Source organism: Styela clava, chromosome 1, assembly GCF_964204865.1.
Source record: "Styela clava chromosome 1, kaStyClav1.hap1.2, whole genome shotgun sequence".
NCBI classification, from domain to species: Eukaryota; Metazoa; Chordata; class Ascidiacea; order Stolidobranchia; family Styelidae; genus Styela; species Styela clava.
In genome coordinates this window covers 16,200,237-16,215,244 of record NC_135250.1, presented here as the reverse complement: position 1 = coordinate 16,215,244, position 15,008 = coordinate 16,200,237, and the positions used below count along the sequence as shown (strand labels likewise).

General features: G+C 37.8%; 1 long non-coding RNA gene across 1 annotated transcript; it reads left to right on the top strand.

The window, feature by feature from the left end:
- Positions 1 to 11,283: 11,283 nt before the first annotated feature.
- LOC144419976 (uncharacterized) lies at positions 11,284 to 12,508 on the top strand. Its single transcript, XR_013474405.1, has 4 exons — positions 11,284 to 11,422; positions 11,812 to 11,946; positions 12,080 to 12,206; positions 12,386 to 12,508. It is a non-coding gene; the product is annotated as an uncharacterized LOC144419976 (long non-coding RNA).
- The last annotated feature ends 2,500 nt before the right edge of the window (positions 12,509 to 15,008 follow it).

Below are 15,008 nucleotides of genomic sequence, written 5' to 3'. Positions count from 1 at the left end.
TAATAAAAATAAAACTGGAATCACATCTAATCGCACTACCTTGCAAAATAAAGTGAAAAGAGATCATGCACTTCATCTACATAAATTTTTTAAGCAGTTTTCGTAGGGAAAAACGTTATGACGATTCTGGCTGTTTGATGGCACCTTATTTGTAGGTAGAACTTACATATTTTTTCCAAGATGTCCAGCATGCTAGTTTCGTTTTGGGCGATACCAGATGATTCTATATTAAAAGTTCAAAAACTGTGGCTATAACACCTTCATGAGCATAGTTTAATCTAAATTCAATTTCGAGAAGCTTACATAGTTTAAGGACATTGGGCAATGGTACGGTTAAGCGTCCATATTCTGTTTCCTTTATAGGGTTCTTGCTATTGCCCTAGACTCCGCGTGCGTACGTGAATCAAAGGGCAGCACAGAGCAGATGAATATGAAATGGAAGTGGGTAAAATATTCCAATAAATTATTGTTAGTTATAAAAGTGGGTACAGGTGTGACGACAATTAAATAAATAAAAAGCGATTGATTTACAGTTAAGTAATAGCCGATAAATATAGCAATGTATAGTACAATATATACATAGCAGCAAACCTTGTCGTCAGTGTATGACAGTAATAATTGTCAACAACAAGTGCAATGAATAGGAGGTGAGATTTGCGAAAATATGACTATTTGTAATATTCTATGCATGTGGTGAAGTAAATAAATAAACAATAAAAATACGAATAAATAGTTAGTGAGTAAATTAACGATGAAATCCAATTAACTTGATATGCCGAATTTCGCCATTTGGTGCACTTTATTGACGCGGAAATAAGGGATATGCCTGCTGGTAATTTAAAATTGAAAGTGCGAACATGACACAGCTGAACAACAAAATATTCTCATTAATTAATCATGAAATTATTGCAGCCGGCAACAAAAACAGCACAGGACAGTGGGGAAAAAATAATAAAAGTAAAGAAACAGAAACATGTATGGAATATTCCAGGAATACCCGCTTTACAGCGCTGTAAAAAAATGAAAAGACGACAAATAATACTTTACTCGATCATGTCTTAAAAAGCATTTTGGGGTGCTGACATGGAAAGAGTCGCATGATATTCAAAAATTTTGAGATAGGTGAAGTGGGAATAGCAAACGGTGATAAATAACATGTGTTAAATTGGATAAGGTAGTGACAGAATTTTGGGCTGACAGACGTATTAAATCATTAAGACAAAATCAACCGGTGGGAAGAGCTAATAAAATACGTGAAAGTGAGAAAAAAATGATTACGACGAATAAATAGATCACATAATGTGGTGTTACACTTTAATGGGGCTATACATATATACACAAGAAATTAAAAAGTTACGCTATTAACCTAAATGTTTATTTCAAAAATAGGTGCCAGCAGAAAATTGTCTAATTGCCGTGGTGTGCGAATTACCCGTCCACGTCGAGTAAAGCTGTTTTGTGTTGGTGCGTTCAAAATGGGAGGTTTTTTTTTTGGTTCGCTATCAGGTTTTGACTGAGGCTTCAGTGGAGAAGGGTGACATTTGACAGTTGTAGTCTCGACGTCACAAAAAGGAAGGAATGCTGGTTTCAAGCGGTCGGTTGATACGTCGTAAGGATTTCCTTTATATTCGACCGTAAAATACTTATTGGACCTTGAAATTACCCTCTGTGGTCCAGTATAGACGGGCTGAAGTGCTCTTCTTGTGGAATCGACACGGATGTAGACATGTGTTGCATTTTTGAGTTCTTTAGGAATATAAACTCGGTTAGGCGGCTGCTCTCGAGTAGGCACGCTATGTAGTTTGTTAAAAATCTGCGCATCTTGTTGACATAATTATACGGTTCGATTGTAGTTTGATTTGGACGAGGGTCTACGAGCTCACCAGGAAGCCGAAGATGTGCTCCGTACAGAATTTCTGCCGAAGACAAACCTAAATCTTCTTTGATGACACTTCTAATGCCGAGCAATACAAATCCTAAATTGTCATACCAGTCTTCAGGATTCTCCATAGCGCGAAGAGCATTTTTAAGCGTACGATTTGCGCGTTCCACTAAACTATTCATATGTGGCGAGTAAGGAAGAGTTGTAGAATGGTCGGTGCCAAGAAAACTCATTAGATCCGACCAAAGCTTGCATTTGAATTGTTTCCCACAATCTGTGATGATCCTCTTTGGTGCTCCAAATCGTGATACCCAGCCAAATACAAATCCATTGGCAACACTTTCAGCGGAAATATCAGACAATGGGATGCATTCTAACCAACGTGAGAAACGATCTACACACATAAGAATGTAATTGTAGCCTCTGCTTAATCCGAGTGGACGTAATATATCAACGTTGACAGTGTTGAATCTATCGCATGGCACATTGATATTTGTCATCTGGCACACGTAGCGTGATGAAATTAGATCAGTTGAGCCTCTGGCACCAGAATGAGTTAAACTATGAATATTGTCAAATAGTTTCTTGCGTAACGATTTAGGTACAAATGGCCTCAATTTATTAGCTGCTGATGTATCGAATACTAATGTTCCGCTTAGCTCTGCGATGGGAACATCTACTAATTCAAGAGAATGCTTCTCAGAATCCCGTTTGTATTCGATAAGTTCTTGATCGTTTTGTTGAGCGGCGTGAAGTTCATGCAAAGAAATTGACTGTGGAGGCTGAAAAATGCTATTGACGTTGATATTGGGATGAATTGAATTAATTTGAATACGAGATAATGTGTCCGCGACAGTATTAAATGAGCCTTTCAAATGTCTGACGTCATCCGTGTATTTGAAAATTAACTCCAAATGCCGTGCCTGTCATGAAACAAATCTTTCAGTAGGATTTTTTATGGCTTTGACAAGAGCATCGTTATCTGCCACAAGTTGAAATTTCCGTCCTTTCAGCTGTGTGCTAAAATGGCGTATTGCGGAATAGGCTGCTAAAAGCTCGCGATCAATTGCGGAATAGTTGCTTCGTGCTAAATTGAGTGATTTGGAAAAGAATCCGAGAGGTGACCATTCGCCGCCAACACATTGTTGAAGGACGGCATCCATGGCCACTTGGCTGGCGTCGATAAGTAAAGAGAGAGTTGCGGTATGATTTGGATGGACAAGCATTATTTCAGATGCTAGTTCTGATTTATTCCTTTCGAAAGACTGCAGTGTCTCAGGAGTCCATTTGAGTGACTGTCGTCTATTCTTACTCTGTGAGGCTAGATCATGCAGTGGCTTTAATATGGTCGCGCAGTTCTTGACAAAGCGGTGATAGTAACATACTAGACCAAGAAAAGATCGGAGTTCTTCTGAAGTATTTGGTAAAGGAACTTGTTGATTGTTTCAACCTTTGAAGATAGTGGATAGATACCCTTTGGCGTTACGTGATGGCCTAAAAAATCAAGCTCTTGTTTGCCGAACTCACATTTATCAACATTCAAGACAAGTCCGTATCTTCGTAGGCGTAAGAATAGATGCCTTAGTGCTTGGCGATGTTGTCCTTCAGTTTCGGTTGCAATTAATATGTCGTCGAGGAATACGAATATATTTTTCAAACCGGAAGTTACTTCCGACAGAAAACGAGAAAATGATGAACAGGCATTGCGCAGACCAAATGGTAAAGTTACTGGTTCAAACAATCCTTCAGGGCAGACGAAGGCAGCTTTCTTCCTAACAGATTGGTGAAGAGGTATTTGATGATATGCTTTCGAAAGGTCACATTTACTAAAATAGTGGCAACCATGTAATTCATTGGTAAAATCACGCATGTGAGGAATTGGCCATCTGTTTTTTATCGTCTGATGGTTAAGGGATCTATAGTCGACGCATATTCGAACCTCATTGCTATCCTTTTTTGGTACAACTGTGATAGAAGACGAATAGGGAGAGTTGGAAGGAACTATGTCTCCTGATTCAATAAGTCTGTCAAGCTGGTCTCTGACTTTTTGGCGTAAATGGGGCGGAGGAGGTCTAGCCTTAGAATGCCCTGGTTGGCCGGTTGTAATAATACGGTGGATTGTGTTATGCTTCGCCCTAACAGATGCATGTCGAGGGATTGTCAGATCTTCGAATTCTTTCAACAAATGGGCGTAGTGGCCTTGATGTCTCGGTGAGATTGAGATGGCTGCTATTGATTTGCCAAAGGACTTTTTGCGGTGTTTGAATTAGGATCGAAGAAACGCGAGTTGCGTAAGTGAACCACAAGCTTATGTTGTGACAAAAAATCGGCTCCTAATATCGGTTGAAAAACACGAGCTATTTGAAATTGGCAGTCATATTCGATACCGTTATCTAATGCAATTGGCACAGCTCGTTGGCCATACCATGGTATAGGTGTACCGTTGGCGGCATACAGCTTTCGGTCTGATCGTGGATGGTTGTGTCCTTTTTCAATGTGGGGACCAGTATCAACCAGAAATTGTCGGCCGCTTTTTATATCAAAGACGTAGAGAAGATTTGTGTTTGGAGAATTGGAATTAAGTCTATTAAGTGAATTTATATGGCGCTGTGAAGATCTTTTACAGCGCCCTAGGCGAAAAAAGGACTCCGGCTGGAAAAGGTACAAGGCTGGACGCAATTACGTGCTAGGTTTCCATAACGTTGATGATACCAGCAAGCCGTTGGAGTATTGGATCGGTGGTTTCTGTAGTTGACGTTGTAACCTCTGCCATTACTGGATGATGATTGATGATTTTGCATAAGGGCTCTCGATGGATTCACAAGACTCGTGCGCGCTCTCCGTTTCTGACACGTACAGGATGTTGAGTTAACGCATTAGAGCTAAGGGAAGTAGGGGGTGCAGCTTCCGAAGACCAATGTGTACGGTTATGCTTTAACACGTCAAGATCCTTCCGAAGATTACCAAGTTCACTAGCTAACTTCGACATCATTGAGCTAACTTCGACATCGAAAGAATATTTATTGTTGTCGGCGCAACAGTCTGGGTTTGATACATGATTTAAAAAAAAATGTGATTGGCCGGTTATAACGTACGTCTGGAGAATATGTCAGCACGATAGGCTAATTTATCTATGGAATCATCCGGATGGGCAGAAGGAGCTGAAACAATATCTGGCGGTAGTTGCTGAAAAAACATCTCCTTCAAAAATTCATGGTTGGTGTTTGGAGCGTCAATTGGACAAACGGAACTGCGTAGCTTTCTTAAAATTTCGGACGGTTTGAAATTTGAGCATCCGCCGTTGTATATATCTCGTATGCGCTCTCTAAGCGGGACGGAGTAAGTATTGATCAGAAGTTCCCGCAAAAGTCGATAGCAACTGGGATGATGCTCGCCCGGGAGGCGAGAACGTATAGTTTCCAATTGGCGGTCGTTCAGGCACCGAATAATATAACAATATTTGTCCACATCATCGTTTATCCCTACCATGCGGAATCCTGCTTCGGTCGACGTGAATCTTGAATCCGTTTTCTTGATTCCTGAGGTTGAGGTTTGTTTGAGACTTGAAGTTGAACTCGATCACGTCGGGATGTCACCAACTTTCCATAGGGTTCTTGCTATTGCCCTAGACTCCGCGTGCCGAGACAAGGCTTCCTAATTCCTGTCCGCTTTCAAGTCTCTGATTAAAACGAGTAAGTTCCTTGTTGTATGTTGTATTATAAAAACGACGTTATAAAAGCATAATATAGATATCAAACAGTAAAATAACTTAACTCAAAAATGAGGCAGATGCTTGGAGTAGTAGTAGGTGCGTGTCGCGAGAGATCCCCGAGTTGAGTGCCAGAAGTCGAGTGTGCAAAGATCCCGTGTCAGGAAGCGAGTGTCAAATTTGGTATTCCAAAAAACCAAAACGTGGCAGCGCGTCACAGGTCATGTGACCCGAGCCTAGATGTCGCTATACCTACATTACTGCAATCATAGAGTCAGTTATCAAATAGTCCGGTTCGGGATTAAATATTGACTGAATTCTTTTGCAGTCTTCCGGGTCTTAGCATCGTTTTTGCATTTTTTGTAAAATAAACCAGCAATGTATTGGATTTTATGGACCTCATCGTCATTCAATATGATAGAACTTGAATCCAGTAAATCTGAAAAACATAGGGAACAGGGGTGTAATATTGAGATATCGCATTATTGATCACCATGAATGTCAATCAAACGGTGTCAATACTTGAAATTAAGCGCCTGTTAAGCTGGTGCGCACAATGTATGAATCAGGTAGTGCTTTATTGCCTACATTCAAAACCAATATTGCTTAGTAGTCCAGCGGATAAGACCTCAAAAATGATAGAATTGTGCACTTTTGGAAGCAAGCATGAAACTTGGCACACAAGTACAGTAGCATATTCTGATTAATTTTGGATATGGTGCCATCCATGAAAATACCTCGTTGCCATGGAAACGAGGCATCATCCGTATTGCTATTTAAGTTAAATGAACATTACTTTATAAAAGGATATTTTCAAGACAAGTGAACCGATGTGTATGTAAGAAGTGAAGAATATGATCAGAAGTGCATTTTGACAATTTCCGAATACCTGGTGACCATGGTAGCGAGGTATCATTATCGATCAGACGCGAATATTTGTCGCACAACCTGTATTTTCTGTTATTGTCATGAATCACAAATTAATTAAGCTACATTCACTTTCAAAATGTAATTCCTTTTGTGCTCAATCAACTGACATCGCCAATGGTATACTTTTAAACTCATAGCCACGTAAAGTTGGTGAAAATATAAAATATAAATCTCATAGCTGACGGATTATTATTATCCTGGAGCTATCATATCGTCATCATATATATTAATAGAGATAAATTCATTCTCTTAACCCTGGCATGGAGTATATCAGCCAGATAAAAACGGAAAACTTGCATTATATTTCAGCTCAAACTCGGCTGGAATCGTTGATTATTGTAATCTATATCTAACGGCGCCGTATGTGAGTGCTACAATAAAAAATAAATAGAAAAGCGATTGAAATATTTATATTTTCCAAAAATATATTCCACAAAGACTCCCCAATAACTAGTGGGGGCGATTTTACTATTTAGATATATACTCCGGCACTTTTGGATGCAAGCATGAAACTTGGCACACATGTACAGTAGCATCCCCTGATTTTGCAATGTAAGTCGTTATTTCCGCAATCCCCATCACAGAAACATAGTGGTGTAGCCTACATACGAAAAATTGTAAAACATTCAAAGATTACAGTATCTCGATGTTTCTTCCACGTCTAAAATCATGGCTCAATAAAGCTCAACGAGTCGATTTAGTGTGGGATGATTATTTTGATTACAGCTTAAAAGCAGGCTCGAGAGAAAGAGGAAGAGGCCAACGTAGAAGGGTGCATTCGTCAGCACCTCTGCCCACTCACTGGCAAGCATTTTTGAGATTGAATGAAAATAAGAAGGAGCTTTTTTCTTTTCTGTCTATGGAAGCTGGAGACCTTGAAACAGGAGAGAGCTGATTGTTACCCTGAAAGAAGGGGTCGTTTGTCATCCAACAAGGGAAACACACATTCTTGCACTATGCTCACACGAGGAAGCGGACACGAAAATGATGGTACATGTTGCAGATGCTGCTGCATCAGGTTATAGGTCAACCCTGATACGAACTGTGGACACTGACGTTGTTGCACTTGCAGTTGCGGTTGTTGGTGAAGTTGAAGTTTCAGCACTCTGGATCATGTTCGGAACAGGAAAGAATCCAAGGATTCTACCGATTCATGAAATTTCCAAGAAACTCGGGAAGGAAAAGTCGCAGAGTTTACCCCTATTTCACGCTCTAACAGGATGTGACACAACGTCTTTCTTCCTTGGTCATGGCAAAAAGAGGGTTTGGACGACGTGGGAAAATCTTCCAGATCTGACAAGACGCTTTTAAGCCTACTGAAGCTAGAGGGGACAAGCGACGTGCCTGCACAATGCATGCAAATGATTGAAAGATTCATCGTTCTGCTCTACGATCGGACAAGTATGTTGTCAAAGGTATGTACAGTTGAACTTAGCAATTACCCAGATGTTAGATAGATGTTAAAATACGGCTGAATCCTAGTTGATGACTAGAATCGACAACATTTCGACCTTTATCTATCGACATGTGCCAGCTAGGTAAGCCAAAAAATAATTTAGACTCTTTGGATATTGAACAAACCCAAGAAGCAGAAGCTTTCCTCTCGGATAATTATTTTATTTCCCTTCAGGTTAATGAGCTACGACATCATCTGTTTACAAAGAAAGGGAAAATGCCAGAGAACATCCCCCCTACATCAAATTCTCTGTTGCAACACATACGTAAAGGCAATCTTCCAAGGTGTGTTTATTTGGAGCAAAGCAACAGAGGTTTCACCAAATTTACCTGATGCACAGAGATGGGGATGGGAAAAAGTAGGAGACAAATTTTTACTAAGATGGATGACTATCCCTGGAGCAGCAAAAATTTGCACAGAGCTGATTCATTGTGGCTGCAAGAAAGGTTGTGCTGCTCGCTGCAAATGTGTCCGTGCTGATTTAGCATGTACACCACTATGTTCCTGTGATGGGAATTGCGGAAATAACGACTTACATTGCAAAATTGATCATGGGATGCTACTGTACATGTGTGCCAAGTTTCATGCTTGCATCCAAAAGTGCCGGAGTATATATCTAAATAGTAAAATCGCCCCCACTAGTTATTGGGGAGTCTTTGTGGAATATATTTTTGGAAAATATAAATGTTTCAATCGTTTTTCTATTTATTTTTTATTATAGCACTTACATACGGCGACGTTAGATATAGATTACAATAATCAACGATTCCAGCCGAGTTTGAGCTGAAATATAATGCAAGTTTTCCGTTTTTATCCGGCTGATATACTCCATGCCAGAGTTAAGAGAATGAATTTATCTTTATTAATATATATGATGACGAAATGATAGCTCCAAGATAACAATAATCCGGCAGCTATGAGATATATATTTTATATTTTCACCAGCTTTACGTGGCTATGAGTTTAAAAGTATACCATTGGCGATGTCAGTTGATTGAGCACAAAAGGAATTACATTTTGAAAGTGAAAGTAGCTTAATTAATTTGTGATTCATGACATTAACAGAAAATACAGGTTGTGCGACAAATAATTGCGTTTGGTCGATAATGAATAATGATACCTCGTTTCCATAGTAACCAGGTATTCTGTTATCAAGGGAAATTGTCAAAATGCACTTCTGATCATATTCTTCACTTCTTATATACACATCCGTTCACTTGTCTTGAAAATATTCTTTTATAAAGTAATGTTCGTTTCACTTAACCTCTCTCACCCTGCTGGCCGGTTTACCGGCCAGCCCGAGTTTGCTCTCTCACCCTGCTGGCCGGTTTACCGTTTCTGTGTTCGAGATATGAAACAATCGTCAATTTCACCACGCTTTCGTGAAGTAGTGCAATTTACTAAGTTTAATGAAGGTTTTATTATTAAGTTTCATTGCATCAGTGTTTGTGCTACCACGCGTTTCGCCTGATTACTGGCATGATTACAGATCGCGAGGATGGGCAAAATAGAATATTTTTATCGAATCGAACAATTGGAATATTTTTAACGAATTGTCGAATATCGGATATATTTAATACACATACAACGGGCTATGCATTCTGATGTTGGTGAGCTATTTCCTCCCGTCCTCTCTTTTTTTACAAGGACTAATTCTTACCCAACGTTTGGTTTTATGTTTCTGGGAGAACTATGCGTTCATATGGGCGACATATGTTAAAGACAGCTAAGAGTGAATTCGGGATTTTATTCTGATTTTTATCTTTTACGCCGGTTTTGATCTTTCTCCCCACCGATTGTCTGTCCTAATTTTAAGCTAACAATACTATCATTTCTGACGTCGGAATGCAGATATTTATAAAGACGATAATTGACCTTCTTATAATTTTACTTTCCTATTGTGTCTGCTTTATTTTCGTATTAAATGGTGAAAAAAAAAACATGCAAAGTCATTGCGTGAATCCTGAATGTTATTTTGAGTTTAAATAATAATTCAATAAATCAGCAATAATGGCAATTTTATTAGTCAAATAATAATTCATTGGTAAAATTGGGAAAAAATTTCGCACAATACATTGTTACCTTGATTGACATTTCACTAAACGGTGTTGGTGCGCATTATGCAAAACTTAGAATTAAATTAATACCTAAATACCTGAAATACGACTCCTCAAATTTGTCGTTTCTGTTTGTTAGCAAGAGCCGTGGGGGTAATTCTTGTGGAATTCAAGAAATTGGAAATTAGAATCACTTAAAATAAATTCAAAAATGAAATCTTTTCGCGGCACACCAAAAGGTATCGAATGATTTGATTAACTATAACCAATCAGAAATAAGTCAACAATGAGTAACAAATGCAATTTCTGAAGCCTCTCAGACAGATATACAAGAAGGGTTACAAACATTGCCTCGTTTTCATAGTTTTGCGTGGCACTTGTCAGTTTTTAGTTGCAAACGTTTTGAATACTAATACATCACACACGTTTTCCTGCGTGCTTCGGTTGTACGTACACTCTAAGAAATGTTCGGTAAATTTTACCGTCATTTTAGGGGTAAAAAATTAAAAAATGAGGTCGGTAAAATGATTCACCGACAAATGTCGGTAATAATCACCGACATGGGAGGCGTGGCATTAGTCAATGTTGCGCGCGCACACTGGTTAAGGAGAGCAGCCAATCAGACGCTATATTTCAAACGCGTAATTAATCACGCGCGTTTTTTTGTTGCTTTACTCCTTAATTTGTCCGTTTGATTTGACGAATTCCAGACTTTTGGATTTTGATATTTGGTCGGCCGACAGTCATATCTTGGTCGCTTTTGTAATTACTGCAGTATTGCGTTGGCAGTATTTCTGTAAGCCATCTTGGATTCAATAATGTCAGTGTAGGTGTTGTGTTGTTTAGTGCTGGGTATTAATGTATTGTTCAGTGGGATTATGGCAGTATGGGGCAGTCGGGAAGTAGAGTAAGATCTATCGTTTCAATTACTGAATTAATATATATATATGATAATATGAATACATACTGACTATAACAGTACAGCAGTATACGGTACTGGTATAAGGTTGATTGGACTAGCTTACATCAGTACATCCGCAGATCCATGTTACGCCTGTCGATACTTAACACAGCCAGAGCTTGATTCGTATTTCCAAATCTGAATTTTTTTGTCAGTAGACTGGCAAATGTAAAAATGCCGAAACGGCAATACAATATCTGAATATGCCCATTTTACAGCTCTAGACTATGAAATGTTAGCATCTAATTACTGAATCAAGATAAACCTGTAAACCGTCAAAATGATCAACAGCTTTATGATGATCGCAAACTCAGACTACTGGCAGGCTGGACTACAAGAAACACATGAACAGGCAGACAGGGGAGGGGGTGACGTTGCTCTACACCCAGAAACCGTGACTTGAAGAATGTGGCATTAAAAGAAACAGGTATCAATTAATTATATAGGCCTACTCATATAATTATATACTGATTCAGTGATTGAAAATCATCTACAGACAGACAGATTTGTATTTGATTATGATATTTTAAGTTATTGATTCTAGGACTAATTCAGAACAGTTTCATTTGAAAAAGAGCAATTTTAGGCAATTCACATTTAACTGTCATAAAAACACTAGATTTTCTTTTAACTTATGACACTATAAATAGAAAATTAATCAAAACAACATTTATCCACCTTATTCTGCATATTTACCAAAACCAATTCTATAAATTTTGTTGAATTTCTCTTTTGAATAAGACCGAATTTGAACATATTACATATAATGATGGTGGGGAATGAATACAATCCTTTTTAACAGTGTTTTCTTTTTAGAAACTGAAGAATCTGATTATGCAGGCATGAACAAATTGTCTGCCCCAACTCTGAACTATGAAAATGTCAATGTCTAAGGCTTCATAATATTTGAGATTCTTACTAACATGTTATTTCAAGGAAGAAGAATTTGAGGTTAGTTATAATGTTAATTTTAAATTGCTAAAATAGAAACTTTGTCATCTGCTCTGACAATAAAGTATTAGGAGTGTAATTTTTATTATTTAGGGACTTCTGAATAATTTATTCCATTTCAATACTATTTCAGGTAGCCTACCTCTTCCATCTCATCTACAAAGTTTGGTAATACTGGAAAAGTCTGTATCGATTGATTGCCCACAGATTTTTGTCCTTGAACTCCAAGAGGAAAAAAAAATATGAAAATTTATAGAAAGGTTGGATATTGTAATGAATGCTAGTATATGCAATTGAATAATTTCAGATATTTCCAACTTGCAAAAGAATTAGATTGATTGATTGAATACTACAAAATGTTAAATCTTATTCGAAAATTAAGTAATATTTTTAAATTTTGGAGTTGTTTGGGTAAAACTCTTTGTACATTCCATTTCAGATAACTTGAAGTTATGGAGAAGAAAATACCATGAGTTCCTCAAAGCAAATGGATAATGCAATACAATCAGCATGGGAAACACTAACCCGGAAAGACTCCCCCTCTGCCATAGACTATTCTCTCTTAGAGGCTGTCTATAGAGACTTGTTTAAAGTGACTATGTGGACGGATACCCTGCGAGCATAAACTTCTTCAACGAGAAGTTTCTGTTTATCTCGCATTTCTAACTTTTCACTATACAATTTCTCATTTTTCCAAGTTTTCAATCATTCATTTCACGTTCACTTTTATTTTTTGAATAAACCTTGTTTCATAGAATAGTCTGTGATTTTTACTGATCATATCCTGTAAAATGTAATGCCAGGAGATTTACGGTACTTTTTACCGGGTTCTGAATGTAAATTCACCGAATTTGTAATGTAAATTCACAGGCTAGCGTCGGTAAATATTACTACGCATTGCCGGTGAAAATTACTAGAAAATAATTGTAAGGATTACTAGGAAAATCCTGTAAAATTTACAGGTGTTCAACAGCGATTTTACCGAAAATTCTTGTGATATTTACCTTAAAATCGCATTAAAATTTCACAACTACATTCCAGTAATATGTAATGCCAGGCGATTGCCGGTAAATATTTCTTAGAGTGTAGTAACGCGCACATTTTTGCGCACATGCATCAAATTCCACTTGATTATTGAGCTATAGGTTTTTGACGAGCTTTTGTGTATGATTTCATTCCATAGAATTTGTAGGCTGTTCTAAAGAATAATAGTTTCAGCTTTTTCATTCTCTTGAACCGCGTGTTGAAAGAAAGTTTTGTAATATGGTTTCCAACATCCTTAAATCGGTGATGCCAGTAAATCGTTAATACAACAAGATCAGTAACATATGCAATAAAAACAGCAGTACCCACTCAAATGACAGCTGGGGGATGGATACTCTTAGTATCTGCTCCATCGCGTGCCTCTTACAGTCTTACCAGTTCACATGAGTGTCAATTGGTATCTAAGCTCAGCCAGAGACAAAATGTGTTGGACTGCAGTTGGCGTGACGAAATGTTTTTAAATATATATTCAACAATAAGATTATTTGATTGCATACTACTGAAAGTTCCGCCTTATATGTATTTTCCCTTTGCACTATTACTTTACTGATATTCGATAATATGACGCTCATCTGACATAGTTGTATAATCTGTTCCACGCTGTTCAGATGGGAATGCGCGAATATATATAAGAATCGCTAATATTGGTTTGCGATGCGATGAAATCACATCTTGGCATTTCTGCCTCTCGCAATTGCTGCGTATACTTATCGGGGAAGTTCTGTGGCGTGGTTATCAAATAAAAAAAAAACATGGGAGTATTTTTTCTACTTCTCTACTACCATCAAACCTTGACATTTGGTGAAAACTTTTTTAAAACATCCCCAACAACCACAATTAATTCTGTTATTAAACTTCCGAAACGAACACATAAAATCATCAACAGATGCATATCACCAAGTAGATATTGCTGAATTGATCTTTATTTTACCATTTTTCATGTAATTCTTTTTGGTAAACCTGTTATCTATCGTAAATACAGCACATTTGACAATGCTTAGTGTGACTATTTTGGCCTCACATTTTTGATATATATATATTTGTAGTTAGAGCTCTTGGGGCTCTGTCAAACAAAGTTACATACAAAATATTGGTTGTAAATTGCAAAACATGATCATGTTGTTGGAATAACTTGGCATTTTACCACCCGTATATCATTCATTGTTGACAATATTAATAAAACCATAAAATTTAAAAGTCCGTTTTTGTGAAATTTTTGTCGTAGCTGAATTCCAGGGACAGCATGGCAACAGGCAAGAGAAGCACGGTCGCCTCTTTTAGTTTATGACAGGGTTTCTTAAAAGGGGACCCAGTCATCCTTGGAGGCCGCTGATCGGCTATCTGGGAGCACGAACAAACAGATGGAAATGCGAATATATAATAACAATGTATTTTTATAGGAGAGAAGAAGCAAAAGTGTTGAGAGTCTTTGGTAGTTTGAAAAGCATTGTCATGGAACATAAGAATGAACTACATTCTTTCCCAGGGATATACTATAAAATGTAGCAATTTTCTCATTCTTGTTCTCGTGATATTATTGTCTTTCACTGCGTCGTCGTGATCATCCCGCTGCATAACAATTCTCGCTAACAAATAATTGACTGTTCTCCACCGGGTGTATATCCACTTGAACCACTGGCGACTGCATTAGCAGGCTTGTATTGTTAATTGCAACAAAACGGGTATTTTGAAATAGTACACTTTATTTTACGCGTATGTTTCGACAGTATTTCCATATATATACTGTATATGGGTCGCGACCCAAAGCTGGGCTCAACAAATACCTAAAATGTATTGATTTTATTTCCTAGTAAATTTGGTGCTTGCGTAGTTTGTGCACCAAGATTGCGCACAACCTGAACATAGTATTGTAACAGGTTATGGTTCAGGTTGTGCGTCATTATGATGCACATGTTTGACGAAAAACACTAATACAAATATCTCAATAAATACCTAAAAGTTATTGATTTTATTTCCTAGTAAATTTGGTGCTTGCGTAGTTTGTGCACCAAGATTGC